At 44.0% G+C, this 16,446-nt stretch overlaps 1 protein-coding gene across 4 annotated transcripts in view; it reads right to left on the reverse strand.

Moving 5' to 3' along the window:
* The window catches only part of ZNF385B (zinc finger protein 385B), a 387,462-nt gene extending 371,786 nt beyond the window's left edge, over positions 1–15,676 (reverse strand). Inside the window, exon 1 of one of the 4 annotated variants that reach the window (XM_044768627.2) lies at positions 15,009–15,676. The gene's annotated coding sequence lies outside the window, so the exon portion shown is untranslated. The remainder of the gene's footprint in view (positions 1–15,008) is intronic. The other 3 variants (XM_044768623.2, XM_070508197.1, XM_044768629.2) reach the window with 3 other exon arrangements.
* Positions 15,677–16,446: the final 770 nt, after the last annotated feature.

The following is a 16,446-nucleotide window of genomic DNA, read 5'->3' on the forward strand; positions in this document are numbered from 1 at the left end:
AAAGCTATATTCTTGTAAAATATCTAGAATGATTATTGTCAGTATTTGGAACTTACAGTGTCCAACAGCCTTATAATCCTGATGTCATTTCAGAAACAGAGGTACAAGATTTAATTTAAACTGTCCTAATCACTCAGATGTCTAATCAGATATGTTGCCCACTTGTCCTGTTATAGTTACATATTTTCAAATAGGAATTTTCTGATATAAAGTGGTGATATTAGAAGGGAGTTTGTCCAGGAGATAACTTTCAAAGCCTTTAACTGAGGCAAGCATTCTATCTCCTGATTATCTATTTGTGTGGTTCTAAATAACCCCTCAAATTCTTTGGGGGGAAAAAATCTTTTATTTCACATATAAAATCCAGCAAACTGTCCTGAGGTGCCTCGGGCATGTTTCCCTCTGCAGATCAGCCTCTCAGTGAACCCAGAGACTCCACTCCATGACTGGCCTCCTCAGACTTTAATGTGCAAACAAAACATCTAGAGGTTTAAAACGGGACTCAGATTCAGTAGGTCTGGGGTAGGGCTTGAGATGCTGCATTTCTAACAAGATTCCAAGAGATGCTGTTCCTGCTGACACTCCATGGATGGACCAACGCTGAGCAGCTGGGAGTCTACTCCCCTCGGTGAGACCCCAGTCCTGTTCTGCCACTACTCAGCTGTGCCACTTGGGGCACATTAGGTAACTTCTCCATGCTTCAGTTTCCTCCTCTACAAAACAAGGCAAGATCTGGGAGTTGAAGAGAATGTGAATGAATAAATTCAGGTGAGAACATTCTGAAAAAATTTTAAGGAGCTACTAAATTAAGAGTCTTGAAAATCATTGGTGGACGTAACAATAACTCTTCCCTTGAAATCAACACACTGGATGCCATTGCTTCTGCTGCCAGTTTGTGTCCCGGTGAGCATTCAGTTCTTACATTTTGCACCACACTGCTGCTCTAGGTGCCTGCCCTGTACAGCTGATAACCTGGCCATCCACACAAAGTTATTTCCGAGTGGCCCCTACGCTACACCCTGCAAGATGACACAATCCGCTTGATAACTAGTCTTCCAAAGTCCCAGGTTCCATTAACATAGTCTCAAGACACTAAGTTATTGACTTAAATTGTAGGGAGGAGGAGAGGACAATTTTCCATGTCTATATAATTCAGAATTTATAGAATTTTCTCTCTTAAAACTTTTCCATTGCTACCTGCTTGCTTTTCACACGACAAAAGTGAGGACTGGTGAAAATAAACTCCTTGCCCAATATCACAAAAATAATTAAGGGTGGAAACAGGACTGGAAACCATGTGTTAAATTCCCAGTTCAGTATGATTGCCTCTACTCCACCTTGGAGGAAATATCCCTAAACTCTTCTTTCTTTCTAAGCTCCTTGAAAGTCACCTGCAGCCACTTTTGGTTTTGTGGCAGCAGAGAGTGGTGGTGCCATTAGACCAAAGCAATGTTGAACCCGAGGAAACAGAGCAACAGAGAAGCATTCCTCATAGATGAAGTGGAAGGGACTGGAATAAAGAAACATGTGGCTTTAGTAGCAGGTCACTCCTTTTCTATCCCCTCAGAGGAGACTCAGAAAAGAAAAACTGAAATACTCACTGGGTCTACAGATGTGCTCCAGAGATGCTGTTAGCTATTTTAATCCATTTAAAAGAGAATATCTTTTTAAAAGTATACTGCAACAAATAGGCCACCACGTAACTAGAGTAACTGCTTGCCATATGATCAGGAACAGCTTGGATCCAGAGTCCACGATGGCACACAGCTCTAAAAAGAAGCCTGTAAGCAGTAGAGCATGCCAAGAGGTGAGATCTGGACCAAGGAGAAGTTATTGCACATGAAAGGCGGCAGCCTGGATGCAGACTGATTAGCCGCGAAGAACTGGTCATGGGTACCAAGCAAAGAATGAATTATGGAGTTGTGTGAAGAGAAATGGGCTCAGGGCAGATTTATTATGCTCCATTTCCACTCTGCTAGCTGGCTGCACAGAGTCTCAGAGGCACAGATTTACTCAGGATTGAAATTTTACATCCAGAGACGCTATCTCAAATAATCTAATTTGGTGAGATGAGAAAATCACATCTTGTAAAACTATCATCCCTATTCAAAAGACCATATACAAGTTTACAGGCTGTCGAGGTATCTAGCCATAGCACGAGCTTCTATTATAGGCAATGTAGAGGCAACAGACTTCAAGATGAAATTATTTTAATAAGAAATGCTACTACTCGGTATGTGCAGTCTGTTCTTTACAATCTGAACTTCATAAATTTTTATAAGGTGTCTATTTATTGTCAGACTCGGGAGCTGCTGTGTCACCGTCACTCACTCAAAGCTTTTTCAAATAAAGGAATCTTGATCTGGGTGTGATACATTATATGGTATTAAGACAGACGACCCCGCATCCACTTCCAGTGTCTCCTCAGTAACATTCACGTCTTCTATGCAAATGTTAAAATAAATATATTCCGAATCACTGTGAAATGGATTGTTCTTTTGGCCATTATACATGTAGGAGCGGAATGCCTCAGCAGGAAGGGACCTCGACTGCCCTATACTAATTCTAGACGGATGAGAAATGATGTCAAGAGCACAATAGAACCCACGCCCAGGACACTTCTTCCGCGTCTGTGGCTGTCTTTCAGGGGCTGAAGAAAAGAGGAAAGAGAGAAGGGACTACTTCTAAATAACAGTAGCTATCATCTTCCAAGCGTTCATTATGTTTCTGGCACAGGATAAACACTTCATATACATTATTTCTTTGAGTTCTTGCAATCCTATGAGATACAGAATATTATGCCCATTTTACAGGAGCGGGATCATCAGGTTGGTGATGTTTACAATTTACCGAAGGCCATATAGCAGGGACTCGATCCAGATGTGTCAGAGCACAAAGAACAGAGTTTTATCCTAATGTCACCTCCCAACCTCGTTTCTCATCATCATTCTGGATTCTTGGTTATTCAGGAGAATACTACGTAGAGGAAAGGGACTTCAGAAAATCTCGAAAGGGAAAAGATATTATGAATTACAGTATTTCAGACCTGAAGAGCCACAGAAAATCATCTAGACAAACTCTTCATTTTACTGAGAGAAATAATGAGGTGGTCACAGGACTAGTTTTGGGTCATTCAGCTGGTTGACATCAGGAGCAGGATTTCCTCCTCATCCTATCACTAGTGCTGCTGAAGTGTACACAGCTGGTGAGGTTGATGAACGAGTTACACGAGAGGTAGTTTTCCCTTTTCTAATTTCAAGGATTTTTTTTTTCTCATTCTCTTCACTACCTTCCCCCCTTCCCCTGAAATAGAATGAATGGCAAATGTAATTAGGATGCGATCAGGACTGGAAAGGTAGGATCAGTAGGAGAAAGAATATTCTAGTATTTTTCCTTTTAGTTCCTTAACATGAGGAAAAAGCCATTCCAGGGACTCCTTTTGAGGTAGGAGTGTGATGGGAGGGCAACCACATATTCAGCCACAAACAGCAGCTTTCATTATTTGCCAGATATTCAAATAGTCATTAAATAGATGAGTGAATCAAGGGGTCTGCTCTCAAAAAGCTTACAGTCTGGCGAGAAAAATCAATACAATCATTACAAACACATCATTATGATCTAATACTGCAAGCACCATAAGGGAAACAGATAAAGTGATAGACAAAGCAAAGATTATCAGGGAGTTTCACTCAGGTATGAGGGGGACGTTGGGCAGCCTGTGGGAAGTCATTGATGATGCAGGAAAACACCTGAAGAATTTTGTCTAAGAGGGAATGGACTGGGCTTTGTGCTTTTTGGCTGTTAAATGAGACGATGTTCTGCCACATAGTAGTTGCTCAATAAGTGTAATGTGCTTAAAAAGCTGAGGAAAAAAGATGAAGTCATTGTTCTTCCTCTTGTAAGGAGTCTAGGACAACTCTTCACCTAACTTTTTTCTTATCTGTCCCCCTCCCCTGCCTACAGTCACCCTTCAAATTATTTAATCAATAATGCCAAGAAGAAGACAGATTGTATTGATCAGCCCAGTCGAGCTCCCACTCAACGTCAGACTTCCTTCTATGTTGGTCCTGGTGGCTGATCCTCTTATCTGTCACATACTTTCACCTGGAGCAAGCATGAAACTTCAAGGCCATTATCGGATAGTTCAAATTGTTAGAAAGTCCTCTCTCATATTGAGCTGCCTCCCTCCAATCCCACCCACTGAATCTGGCGGCGCCTGCTGGAACTTCAGCAAAACGAATCCGCTTCTCTGTCTACACGTCATCCCTTCAAGTGTTTGCAGGCAGTAGCCATGTCTGTTCAAAGCTGTCTTATCTGACACCAGAAGGCGAGACACATGCCTCGACCTGTTGCAAAAGGTGGTTAAGCAATGGCTTCAGGGGTTGGGGAGATTCACAATGATTCTGTTTTGTGTCTTTTTTCATGCCCGGCTGTTTAGAGTGGCTTCAACCAGTGCTGAAATCATGCTCCTAGTGCGCACTTTCTCATAATAAGGCTTGACAGAAGCAAAGAAGTGGGCTAGTCTGAGAGGCCTTTGGAGCGGTATGACCTTCCCAACCAAGCACAGGCCCCAGAGACTATTGAAAATCCATCCCATGGAGGGCCTCTCAAACAAGCACCGTTATTAGCCCAATGGAACAGTTCAGATGTTGCCTTTTCAATTTTTTTCCATAATGTTAGAAAATAAACTTGCCCTGTGACCAGTAATTATCTCTTGGGAAGATCCGTAAGGTCTGACACTGCTCTGTCCTATATGCATAATTCCCTCTCACATCTAATTTGATTGGTGATATCATTTTCCAGGGAGGTCTATCTTTTTGCTAATCACTTACCTTCACCAACCCCTGCTCTTTCAGTTGTCAGTAAGCCTTTCTTATAGTTGAGGAAAGAAGTTGACTTCTAGGAGGGCTGAATCAGGCTGAATGCAGGGTTCCATCCCGACACGACCTCGCAATGAGGAGACGCTAAACTATTGACTTTTATGCCACCTTACCCTCAATCACTCTCTGAGGTCTTATAGATAACAAAGGGTGATCTAACAAGGTAGAACACTATTGATCAAGGTAGAACACTATTGCTGGATTTTAAAATAATCAGTGATAGAGTTGTCCATAATATAATAATCATTTCTAATGTTTTTTGTTCATTATTTTATATAGCAACACTAAAACATCCTATAATTTGCATTTTCAAAAGTCTTTTGAAGTACAAACCCTGAACACTTAGAACCGTCACACATACACAGTAAACAATTTTTCTTGCTGTAGTTCTCCATAATTCAGAAACACAATTTCAAGAAATCAAATATTTCTAAAGATCAAGTGGCCTTTTCCTCACACCAGCCAAGAGTACATACTATTCCTTTTCCAATGCAATATGAGGAAGACAACAGATCTGAGAATCTGTGAAATTCCTGACAAATTTAAACCTTGCTTATGTAAGCTATACACAGGGAGGCAAGGAGGACTTCAAGGATGTGAAAGGGCTTAACGGGGTCTCTCTGCCAGGACAGCAGCATTTGAATGTCCGCCATCACATCTGTACATGTGGCACAGTCATTTGGGTCTCTGCTTGGCAGCTGTGGAAAAGGAAGATGGGAAGAAACAAGAGAGAAAGGAGCCTGTGTTTCCCACCAAAAAACCACAAGGACAGGAGAAATGGCTGTTCCCGGGATGCAGAGAAAGGAGAAGCCTGGAGACGTGAGAGGGAAGAGACACTGCTGACATTCAGCAGTCATGGTGGTCTCCGTACCGGCTGTATGGCCACTAGGGGCGATGTGGTTCCCACAACCACTGGGCCTGTCTGAAGCTGTGAGTCATGCAGACAAAGGCGAAGCTCCACAGAGCTCTGGCTAGAGAACTTCATCAGGGCATAATCATCATCTGGGGAGCCAAGACGTCACCTCCTGCCACTTCCTTTTGGATTTTACAGGGTTAGGTTTGGGTCCTGGAATCCGAACATCACAAGTGAGCTTACAAGGATACAGAGGCAGACGGCCAGTGGTTCACACTGTCATGGAGAACCATGGTGGACTAAAACCTGTGGGTAAGGGCCAGTGGGTTGTCAATGAGAGAAGACAGCCTGGTTCTCTAGAATTCTCACGTCGGGCTCCACACGGGTGACTCAGAGCAGCTTAAAGAGGGAGTGTCCTGTGGTTAATGTGGCACGGAGGAACTGAGCTTGGCCTGTTTTACTGAACTTTTACGGTAATTCTGATATGCACCCTGAGTTGAGAGCTAGTGCCACTCTAGAGAGCTAGTGCTAATTTCCAAGTGTGGTCTGTGACTCAGTTGGGATACTTTATAAAATTTTAGATAAAATATTTAGATTACTGGGTCCTACCTCAGACCTGGTGTTAGAAACTTCAAGGGTGAATTCCAGAAATCTGAGTTTTTTGCTCACTCTCTGGGGATTCTTTTACATGCTGAAGTCCAAGAATCACTGTACCAGAGACGTTTTTAGGACCAGCCTGGTGACTATGTGCATGGGACACAAGGAGAAGGGCATGCAAAAGAGGAACAAGACTAAGATTTTAACCCCCACATTCTGAGTCTTGATGATTTTACTCCTCTAGAAGTGAGATTGACCATTAAGAACGATACATGTAGTAATTAGGTATATCTGGACTTAAACTCTGTGGTACTATTGCATGTAGCTAATCAACTATGTCTTTTTCTGGCTAATTATTTTGTAGTCTAAATTCCAACGTAGAGAATGCAATTCAGGTGTTAAATCAAATGCCCGTGAACCCAGGAGGATCAAGGTGACTATTCAACTCTAATTCAGCTGCCTGAGAAGAGGCCGTCCTTGAATGAGTCGGCCCTGGTTACATAAGCTGTTGCTATACCCGGATTGCTTTCTGATTTGGGTAGCTTCCAGACATTGCAGGTTCACACATGTATACCGAGTTCATAAAGCACATTCACGCAGGAGATACATGGGAAGCCACTTGGTCTTCCCCAAAATCCTAGAGCCTAAGTTGCATATTTTGTTATTAAAAATTTGTCTGTGCTACACATGGTTACAAATTTTCAAGAGTCCTTGTAATGCTTACAATTCCACACCTCTATTTTCCCTTTCACTTTATTGTTCTCCTAAAGTAAACAAGGAAAGGTAGATGAGAAAATAAAAATACATAACTGAAAAGTACAAAGTAAGTTTCAAGCTGAAGGCTCAAAAGTCAGAGTTGCAAAAGTTCTCTTGGCAAAGAAATCAGGTATTTGGTATTAATTATTAACCTGTATAGCGTATGATAATGGCTAAATTTATTAGTACTGTAGGTACCAAGAACTTTGCTAAGTATGTGTATTAAGTCATTTTACCTGAAAATCCTATGAATCGTTCTCTCATTGTCTCTTAGACTTGGGAAACTAAGGCACAGAGAGATTGAGTAACTTGGTCAAAGACACACAGCTAACAAGTAGAAGAGCTGGAATTTGCCTTCACAAAGTCTGACTCTGGAATAGGAAATCAACCATTAGGCTGTACCACTTCCCATCTTCAATAGAGCAACACATGCAGGGCATGAGATGCATTTATTCACCATCATTTCCAGAAATTATTTAAGACCATGTACAATGACCAATTTACTAAAATATAAATATTTCAGGGGCTGGCCTTGTGGGCCAGCGGTTAAGTTCACACGTTCTGCTACGGTGGCCTGGGGTTCGCCAGTTCGGATCCCAGGTGTGGACCTACGCATTACTTGTCAAGCCATGCTGTGGCAGGCATCCCATACATAAAGGAGAGGAAGATGGGCACGGATGTTAGCTCAGGGCCAGTCTTCCTCAGCAAAAAGAGGAGGATTGGTGGCACATGTTAGTTCAGGGCTAATCTTCCTCAAAAAAAAAAAAATATATATATATATATGAATATTTCACACATGTAAAATCAAAATGCCTGTGCTTATATACAGCTATGTTTATTTACATACAATGGCATTTTATGCTTTGTACTCTTATTCTCAGCATTACATTTTTTCATAACATATAAGGTAATACCTCTCCCCAGGTCTATGAGGAAAAATTTCCCCACCTCTAAAGTATCAAATCTAAGGACATCAGAGGGTCCATCCAATTTCTATGTAAAGTTTAAATTCTAGTGTTAATAGCAGTAGAAGGTCTCTACTCTTTACTTGTAATGTTTAACTTGCCTAGACTCAAATTTCAAATTCTCTGGGTTTCATTTTTCTAATTTATCAATGAGGATTTTGCACAAAGATCCCTTTTAACCCCAAAGACACAATGATTTTCCTTGAGTGAATAGTAGTCATTTCTTTCTCCCTAACTGATATTTCACAAAAATAGCAATCTATTAAGCCTGAGATGAATTAGAATCTGAATCCCAGTTTGCAACCAGAATAAGCTGACCACGAGTCCAGGCCTCTGGACTCTGAAAACCTTACATAATCCAGTAACCATCAGACTGACCACTTTAACGAGGACACGTCAAAAATCACAGCTCCCTGCAGAATTTCATACACTCTTAACACGAGTATTTTAAATCAAAGATTTAGAAGAACTAGCTACTCATCTCTCACAATGGGCCTTTTCTTAGTGTAGCTCAAAAGTTCTTTTTTAAAGTTTCATAGTATCTTCTTAACTGCCTTAAAAGAGTACACATCACAATATGGAAAATAAACATTAGCAAAGATATAATGGAAAAATACCCTTTCTGATCAAAAAGTAAATAATGCAGAAATGAAATATTTATTCCAAGAGAAAAAGGTGAGAAAGAGTGCCCACTTGCAATTCTTTCACACGCGAAGGCCATCAGCACAGAAACCCATGATAAGCATGGTTGGGTCCTACGCCAGGCCCACTGGAATGACTGAGCACCCCTTTTATTTATTTTCAGATGTGTATAGGAAAAAAAAAAAAAGGGATGTGGGCCCTCAGTTAATACTGGTTATGTCCATTCATCCAAACTTTGCTTTGCTGATAGAATGATAGCATAACAGAATAATGGCTATTCTAGAATCTCAGCCCAAAAGAGAAGAAAAAGTTGATTTACATTTAGCTTGCATAGGACAGGATATGTCTCTGTGTGTGCTTTTTCATTTTTAAATTCCATTTCCCATTATAAACTCAGAAATGTAAATGCTTAGCACATTCATATTTATTTCCAAAATAAAATGTCTCTTAGACCCATGAATTTTAATCCTTTCTATTTGTTGATGATAGAATTGTCTTCATTAAAAACCTAAGTCATCTTTCATGAGGTAGGTAAGAAATCCTGGTCATCTTTTTGTATCAGTTTACATGCATTTTAATCCATCTCTGCTACTTACGACATCATAGAGTTGATGTGGCACCAAATGAATCAAAAATAAAAGGGTGATTGGTTTTTATTAATATATATGCTATTTGCTGTCTTTTTTCCTTGACTTTTGAAAAATATAATCATAAATTTCTTTTCAAGCTGATGATACTGTGCTGAACATCTTTAAGCCGAACAGAGGGTGAGGAGAGTGTTAACTCTGCTGAGGCAAGATAATCCGTAAGTGATCCAGGGGTAGAAATTGTAATAGGAGGATTGTCATGATAAACAACTGCCACTGTTTCTTGAACAACCACACTGTGCACACTTCTCCACTGCTGGCTCTCACATATTCCTCACAACAACCAAGTCAACCCATTTCACAGATGAAGAAATGGAGATCCAAAGAGTTAAGCAACCTTCCCAAGTTCTCAAAGCTGCTGAGCAGCAAAGTCAGGGTTTGACTCAGCACAATGCTATGTTCTTAACCAGCACCCCACATGGCATTTACAGACCAGGTACTGCAGTTCTCCACCCAGCCTGGAAATTAGAATCACTTGGGGAGAATTTAAAACTACTGATAAATTACATCATGACTTCCAGATGAGCCAAGAATGGCACTATATATTTTTAAAAATCTCCTGAAGTGATTTTAGCATAAATCCAGGGTTGAAAACAACTGGATTAACAAATGCCAAGGAATAGGTGTTTTCATAAAAAAATATGACTCTTGGGGCTGGCCTGGTGGTGCAGCGGTTAAGTTTGCATGTTCCACTTCTGCGGCCCGGGGTTTGCCGGTTCGGATCCCGGGTGCAGACATAGGCACCGCTTGTCAAGCCATGCTGTGGCAGGCATCCCACATATAAAGCAGAGGAAGATGGCCACAGATGTTAGCTCAGGGCCAGTCTTCCTCAGCAGGAAAGAGGAAGATTGGTGGTAGATGTTAGCTCAGGGCTAATCTTCCTCAAAAAAAATTTTTTTTAATTAAAAAACATACATATGACTCTTTCTCCGAGTAGTGTGAGAACAACAAAAGTTCAAATTGCTTATTAGAATGGAAACACTGAATGGGGGCATCCACCCCCACCAGTGTCGCCAGCCGAGGCCTGTCTCCTCCCCCAGCCTGCTCCTTCCTTCCACCCCAGGTGAGCATCCCACTGGGTGCCTTACTGCGGGAGTAGACCCAGCATGTTGTGTGACCTACATCCTCCATCTAGAAGTGGCAAGCCCAGAAAAGAAGCAGCTTTGCCCGACATCTCCTGCTAGCAGTAAAGGCAGAAGGAGAGCTGGAGTCTCCTGCGCCCTATTTCAGTGCTCCTTTCCTAGGAAAAATTTGGAAGCAGTAGGAAAACAGTTGGGGCAGGAGTCAGCCAAGGCATAAGGCATCGGAAGAGAACTGCAAGAACCAGAGAGAGCAAAAGAAAGGAAAAAAGTCATAGCAGACCGAGAAAGGAGAAGAGCCACAATCTGAAAATAACAGGAAAATGAGAAGGAATAGATAAAGCTACAGAACTGGCCCATTGCAATACTGCATCAGCAAAATAAGGGGAAAATGCAAGGGAATAACCACGCCTTCCCCTCAGCTTTGGGAAGCATGTCCAGGCCTAAACTACTTGCAAAAGAGAAAGTAATATTAAAGCAAACATTAACTGTAGGAAAATCACCTGGTAGAGAGGCAGGGGCTGCCAGAAACTTTCAAACTGCCAGAGGTGAAGTACCATCTACTACCTTGCTACTTCGAGTATCAGCTATTTCAAATGACCTGGGAACTTGTTGGAAATGCAAGATCTTGGGCCGTCCCCAACCCGCCAAACCAGAAGCTGCATTTTAACAAGGTCTCATGATTTAGATCCTTTTTCAAGTTTGAGGAGCCCTGGCTCTACTGTAGGAACCGAATTGCAGGGTTACAAAAAAACCCAGCTATTGCGGGTGGAAGCTGGGACTACAGAATGAAGTAGAATTCAGCCTAATTAAATTATTTGTTGATGCCCCATGATATGCCAGGCCCTGAGCTGGGTATTTGATGAAATGAAGGCCTGACATTAGGCATGGTTGGCGCGGTGCCTGTAGGGAAAAATGTGGAAATCACATATGTATGAGGAAGAGGATGCCTTGTGCTCCAAGAGGAGGTCAAGCAAAATGTGACAGGGTTTGGAGGAGCAAAAGCTGAGCTCAGAGGAGATCAGGAAGCTTGCAGCAAGTGCACCAGCTCTGACAGGTGGAAGTGGTTATGGCGAAGTGGGAGGGCCTGTTCCAGGCAGAGGGAACAGCATAAGCAAAGCAAAGATGCAGAACTCAGAGGCCTGCTGTGTGTTGAGGGAACACTGCCTTCAGCCTAGAGCAGTGGTTTTTGAATTGTTTCAAGGCGACTCATGACTCTGCAATGACGCCTCAGAGACTGCTAAGGGTAGGAAGGGGAGGCCGATGGCATTGCTGGGGCCCCATTTCCACCACGTAAGATTATATCTTAATGGTGGATTTCACCACTGAGAAATAAAATTTGAAACATACTGAGCCAATGCATAGGTGCTTCTAAAATTATTACCTACAGCTGTGCCTGGCATATAGCAGACAAATGTTCTCTGAATAAATTAATAAATGAGTGAATCAATCTATCTATGAGATCAAAGTGAAAAATGCGGAGTTACTTCGGGGCTGGACTGAAAGGGTCTTAAATGTCCGAGGAGAGGTCTGTACGTAATTTGGTAGGGCACTGGGGAAACGTTTATTAGCCAGTGACTGGGCTTGGCTCTGCTGTAAGAAGCTTATTCTGCAAACCAAGTATAAAATGGGATTGTAAATGCGGGAGACTTGAGACAGGAAACTAGTCAGGAAGACATCATAGTAGCCTCTGAAAAGAGAGAAAAAGTCTGAACAGTCACCATGGGAATAAAAAAGTGGAGAAGCAGGCAACATGAGGCATCGTGGAGATGGAGTCTGTGAGACTTATCTGTGAATTACATGTGGAAAGCAGATATATTGGGAGGGCCTGGGTGACTGGGAGAAATACAGAAACTGACAGAATCACCTCTGTTCACATAAGGAGAAAGCTGTTGATTCGAGTTTAGATCTGTTAGACTTGAAGCACCTAAGAGTAATATAAAGCCATCTTGTAGGTGGTTAAAATGTCAATATGAAATCTAGGAGGAAAAGTAGAGATACGAATGTCATTTTAGGAAAATAATCTAGCAATAATAAAAGGACACCACTGATAAAAAATAACATGCAAAAGAGCAAAAAGGAGATCATCTATAAAGCAAAGAGCCTCAAGAGAAATCTGCAGAATAAAAAAAAAAGTGGTAGGATAAAAAGACCATATTGAGACATGGGAAACAGACAGGAGTGGGGTAGGTGGCCAAATAGAGACAGGGAGATAGTGGAGGAGGGGCGTCACAAGAAAAACCCAGAAGCAAATAAAAAGCAGTGGGAAATTGGGACAAACACGCTCATTGTTCTTTAGATCTTCGAAGACATCAGATCTTATAGGAGCAGCAGAAGCCTATTTTGCTCTTTATTTCTATGAGCAAAGATTCTCACAAATGAAGCAGTCACTCCTGTGAGATATAAAGTAACTGCTTGTTCTTTTAAACATAAATTGTTGCTGTTAAAAATCAAGCAATGGTATCTTCAAATTCAGCTGGGAAAAAAAATCTAATGGGAGAGGGTGTCCAAGGGTTTAAGATTCTTGTGTCTTCCATGGGGGAAGCTCTATACAGCCTTATTTTATGTAAACATTCACCTTTGGGAACTGTGTTTGTTTTGCAGGATTTTTTTTCTGAGCCAGGTCACTAGTCTGAAAAAGAAAATGCTGAGGACATCTGATAGAGCCTCAAATAATGGTTAGACTTCGTAAAGTTATCCTCCAGATGCTGACAGGTCTCACTAATTGGCCACGTTTGTGTGACAAGTATTAATGGCAGTTTCTTCTCTGGTTTGACTGGAGAGGAGACACCTTCCTTGGTTTCCTTTTTGCCTCAGTTCAAGAGGATACATTAAGTTCACTGTGCTCTTTTTGCTCTGTGAATCTGTATGTTGGTAAAATATCAACATTGTTTTCTTTACTATAGATGCTACTTAGCGGTCATTAAACTTCTATAAAGAGATCATTACTGATGTAATGTAAAATATTATAGTGCAAATGAAGTACATAAGGAACTATACTGCAAGACATTTATGTCACTAGGATGATTCCAGAAAGGACGGTAATTTTTCCTTTGTTAGGAGAATTCACCTTCTCAAAAGCATTTTACTACGAATCCATCCAAGAAAGGCCAAGATCTACAAGCATAGCTATTTGATTTGTGGTTTTCATCCCAAGCTTGCTCAAATCAGTTTCCGAGATGAGTAGCAGCGTAAATTATAAAGCCACAAATATTTGATTAATAAGAATATAGAACCTGAACTACAATCAACACTTTGACCAAATGAACAATTTTTCCACCTTAAAAACCTCAAGTAACAACAGAACTTGTAGAATTGGCATTCTAAGGGCATGTATTTATTACAGGGAAAGGGGTGGCAAATTCTTAATTCACATATGGTATCAAAATAAGATGAAAGGACTCTCTGAAAACCCGTGAAATCAGGCCCCGAAATAACTTTATCTAAGATGTAGCTTACTGACTTCATGAAAAGGCGTCTTTTTAATTTGATAAATGCATTTCCTAACCTTTACGCATTGTTCGGAAGCTGCCAGTTTCCAAGCTTTAGGCTGGACCCTGGAACACACATTTTATTTCTTTTCTTTGAGCATCTTTCGCTACATCTTAACAAAGTTTGCATTCACCTTGGTGTGACGCTCCTAAGCAAAGCAAAAACCAAAAACTGCAAACCACATCTCTGTATGAAAATGAAGACGATGTTCCCTAATCCAAGAACTTTGAGAGCATTCCAAAACTGTGTTTATTTTGTACTCATGGGGGCGGGGGGCTTGATGGCAATGTGCTTTCCTTGAAGGACCACAACACTCCCCATCCAGGTTCACCATAAAAACTGTTTGTCCTCCAGAGCCTGGGGAAGCATTCGGGGAAGCGTTGTCCTGCCAGCTCTCCCTTCTCCCCACGGGCCCCCGCAAATAACAGTGGCGAAGCAGATGGTCCTCCCGCTCCCCTTCTCCTCGTCCCTTCCGCAGTCCCACAGTGTCCTCACATCCTGCGCCGACACCTTCACCCACCGCTTGGTAGCCGAGGCACCCCCTTAGGGCTCCCAGCAAGCGCAAACTTTGGGGACCTTCTTTCTGCCTCACCGCCCCTGCTTCACCTTCATTCAGCTGCAGAACTCTCCGGGGACCCCAAGCTTCGACTACTATCTTCCTCCCACACTTTCGACCCCAACCTACCCATTTCTCTGTAAGGAACACAGAGACGTCCAGCCTCAAACTTCCCAGCCCAGGAGGCGGAGGCACTGCGGCTAACCACAGAGGGGCACTCTCTTTGTCCTCTCCCCTTCTCCATTCTCCCCTCCGGGCTCGGGAATCCGAGCCCAGGAGCCCACGCTGGGGACTCCTCCACTCCTCTGGTTGCCACGACCTATTCCTAACTCCAGGGCTCGCGGAGCCTCGCCGCACAGCCCGGGCGGGCGGCGGCTGGGCGGCGTCCTCTACAAGTGGGACCGCCGGACAAAGTGCAAACTCTCTGGGGAGGGGGCTCCGGGCCATTCCTCGCCCCGCGGAGGCGGGCGGGGGCCGGGCGGGCAGGCAGCGCCCGGGTCGGAGGCGCCGGGCCGGGCCGGGCTGGGCGCCCGGAGCTTACCTCGGCGCGCGGGGCAGCGGCTCCTCCGGCCGGGCCGTGGGGCTCGCGCTCGGGCGGCTGCGGCGTCCCGCCGGGGCTGCGCTGGGCTTGGCGCAGACGCTCTCCGGCGATCGGCTGCAGCCCGGGCGGGCGGGGGCCGCGGCGGCTGCGCCGGCGACAGCTCGGCCCCGGAACTGTCAACTCTTGCGGGCGCGGGGCTGAGGCTCCCGGCCGCGGCCCCAGAGCTGAGCGCCTGCGCGCCCTGCCTCGCCCAGGTGAGGGGTGTGCCCGCAGCCCGCCGGGCCCGCCGGCCTGGCCGAGCGCCCCGGGGTTTGGACACGCCAACGCCACTCCCGCGCGCCGAGGCTGGTGCCGGTTTACCAGGCAGGGACCTGCGAGGCACACACACTGGGGCGAATGAGGCGGGACCGCTCGGGGGCTCGTTGCCACTGCAGAGTCTCCCGCAGCATCGCCGCCCTTAAATCCCGCCTTTCCAGGCGTGCGCGCACGGCGAGGGAGAGGAGGCTCCGGCCGCCCAGGGGGTTCCTCGCGGTCCTCGTCCTCGGGGCTCCGGTCCCTAAAAGATTCTTGGCAACGGCAGAGGTCCCGAACCCGGGATGCCAAGCGGCGCGGTGGGGCGGATCTTTCAAATATTGGTCAAGCCAGAGTGAAACTCTCTTCTTGGAGACCGTCAGACCAACTATTTGTTTTTCCTCTTTGACCGGCTCTCGGCTCGAAGACCACACCGAGAGCCTGGGCATTTTTGGCGGTGTCGGGGAGGCCCGCAGCGCTGAAGGCATCGCAGCCTCGCCGCGGATCTGGAAGGCTGGAGGGTGGGGGCTCCGGCTCCTCCGGGTTTCTTTTCCGTGTTTAAGTTTGCAAAACTAAAAGATGTCATCGGTGACCCCCATGTAGGGCATCTTCTGAAAACACTGCACACCGACCCAGGGTGCTGGGTTCTGAAAGGGAGAGCACTTGGAAAGAAGACATTTAAGGGGAAGGGAAAAATAATTTAGAAGAGCAGTTTTCTGAGATTACTTCTTTGGCTGGAGAAGTTCAGAGTAATAAATGACAAGTCGAGGGCTGCGTTATACAGCAGAGATTTTTTTGACCAGATGATTTTAAAATACTGTTCTTTGGTTCTCTTCTCAGATTGACACTGACTCCATCAATAATTAAGCCAGCATCTGTTAATGTCCTGGCGTAATCATCCAGACTAAATATCTTAGCGCCCAGCCAAAGCCAGTGCCGCTCTCCACGGTGGGTTTGAGATTTGACAAACACACATGCACAGCATCTTAAAGCTTCCTAAAGGAGCAGGTTGTGTCTACTACCTATCTTGGAATTTAGGGTTATTGCAGGTACCGGTGTGCCTGAGGTTCCAGCTGAGAAGGAGCATTAATCTGTCAGATAATTTTGTATTTTTAGAATCTAAATATCTTCACATGCAGGTAGGCAT

This window comes from Equus asinus, chromosome 4, assembly GCF_041296235.1.
Source record: "Equus asinus isolate D_3611 breed Donkey chromosome 4, EquAss-T2T_v2, whole genome shotgun sequence".
Taxonomy (NCBI): Eukaryota; Metazoa; Chordata; class Mammalia; order Perissodactyla; family Equidae; genus Equus; species Equus asinus.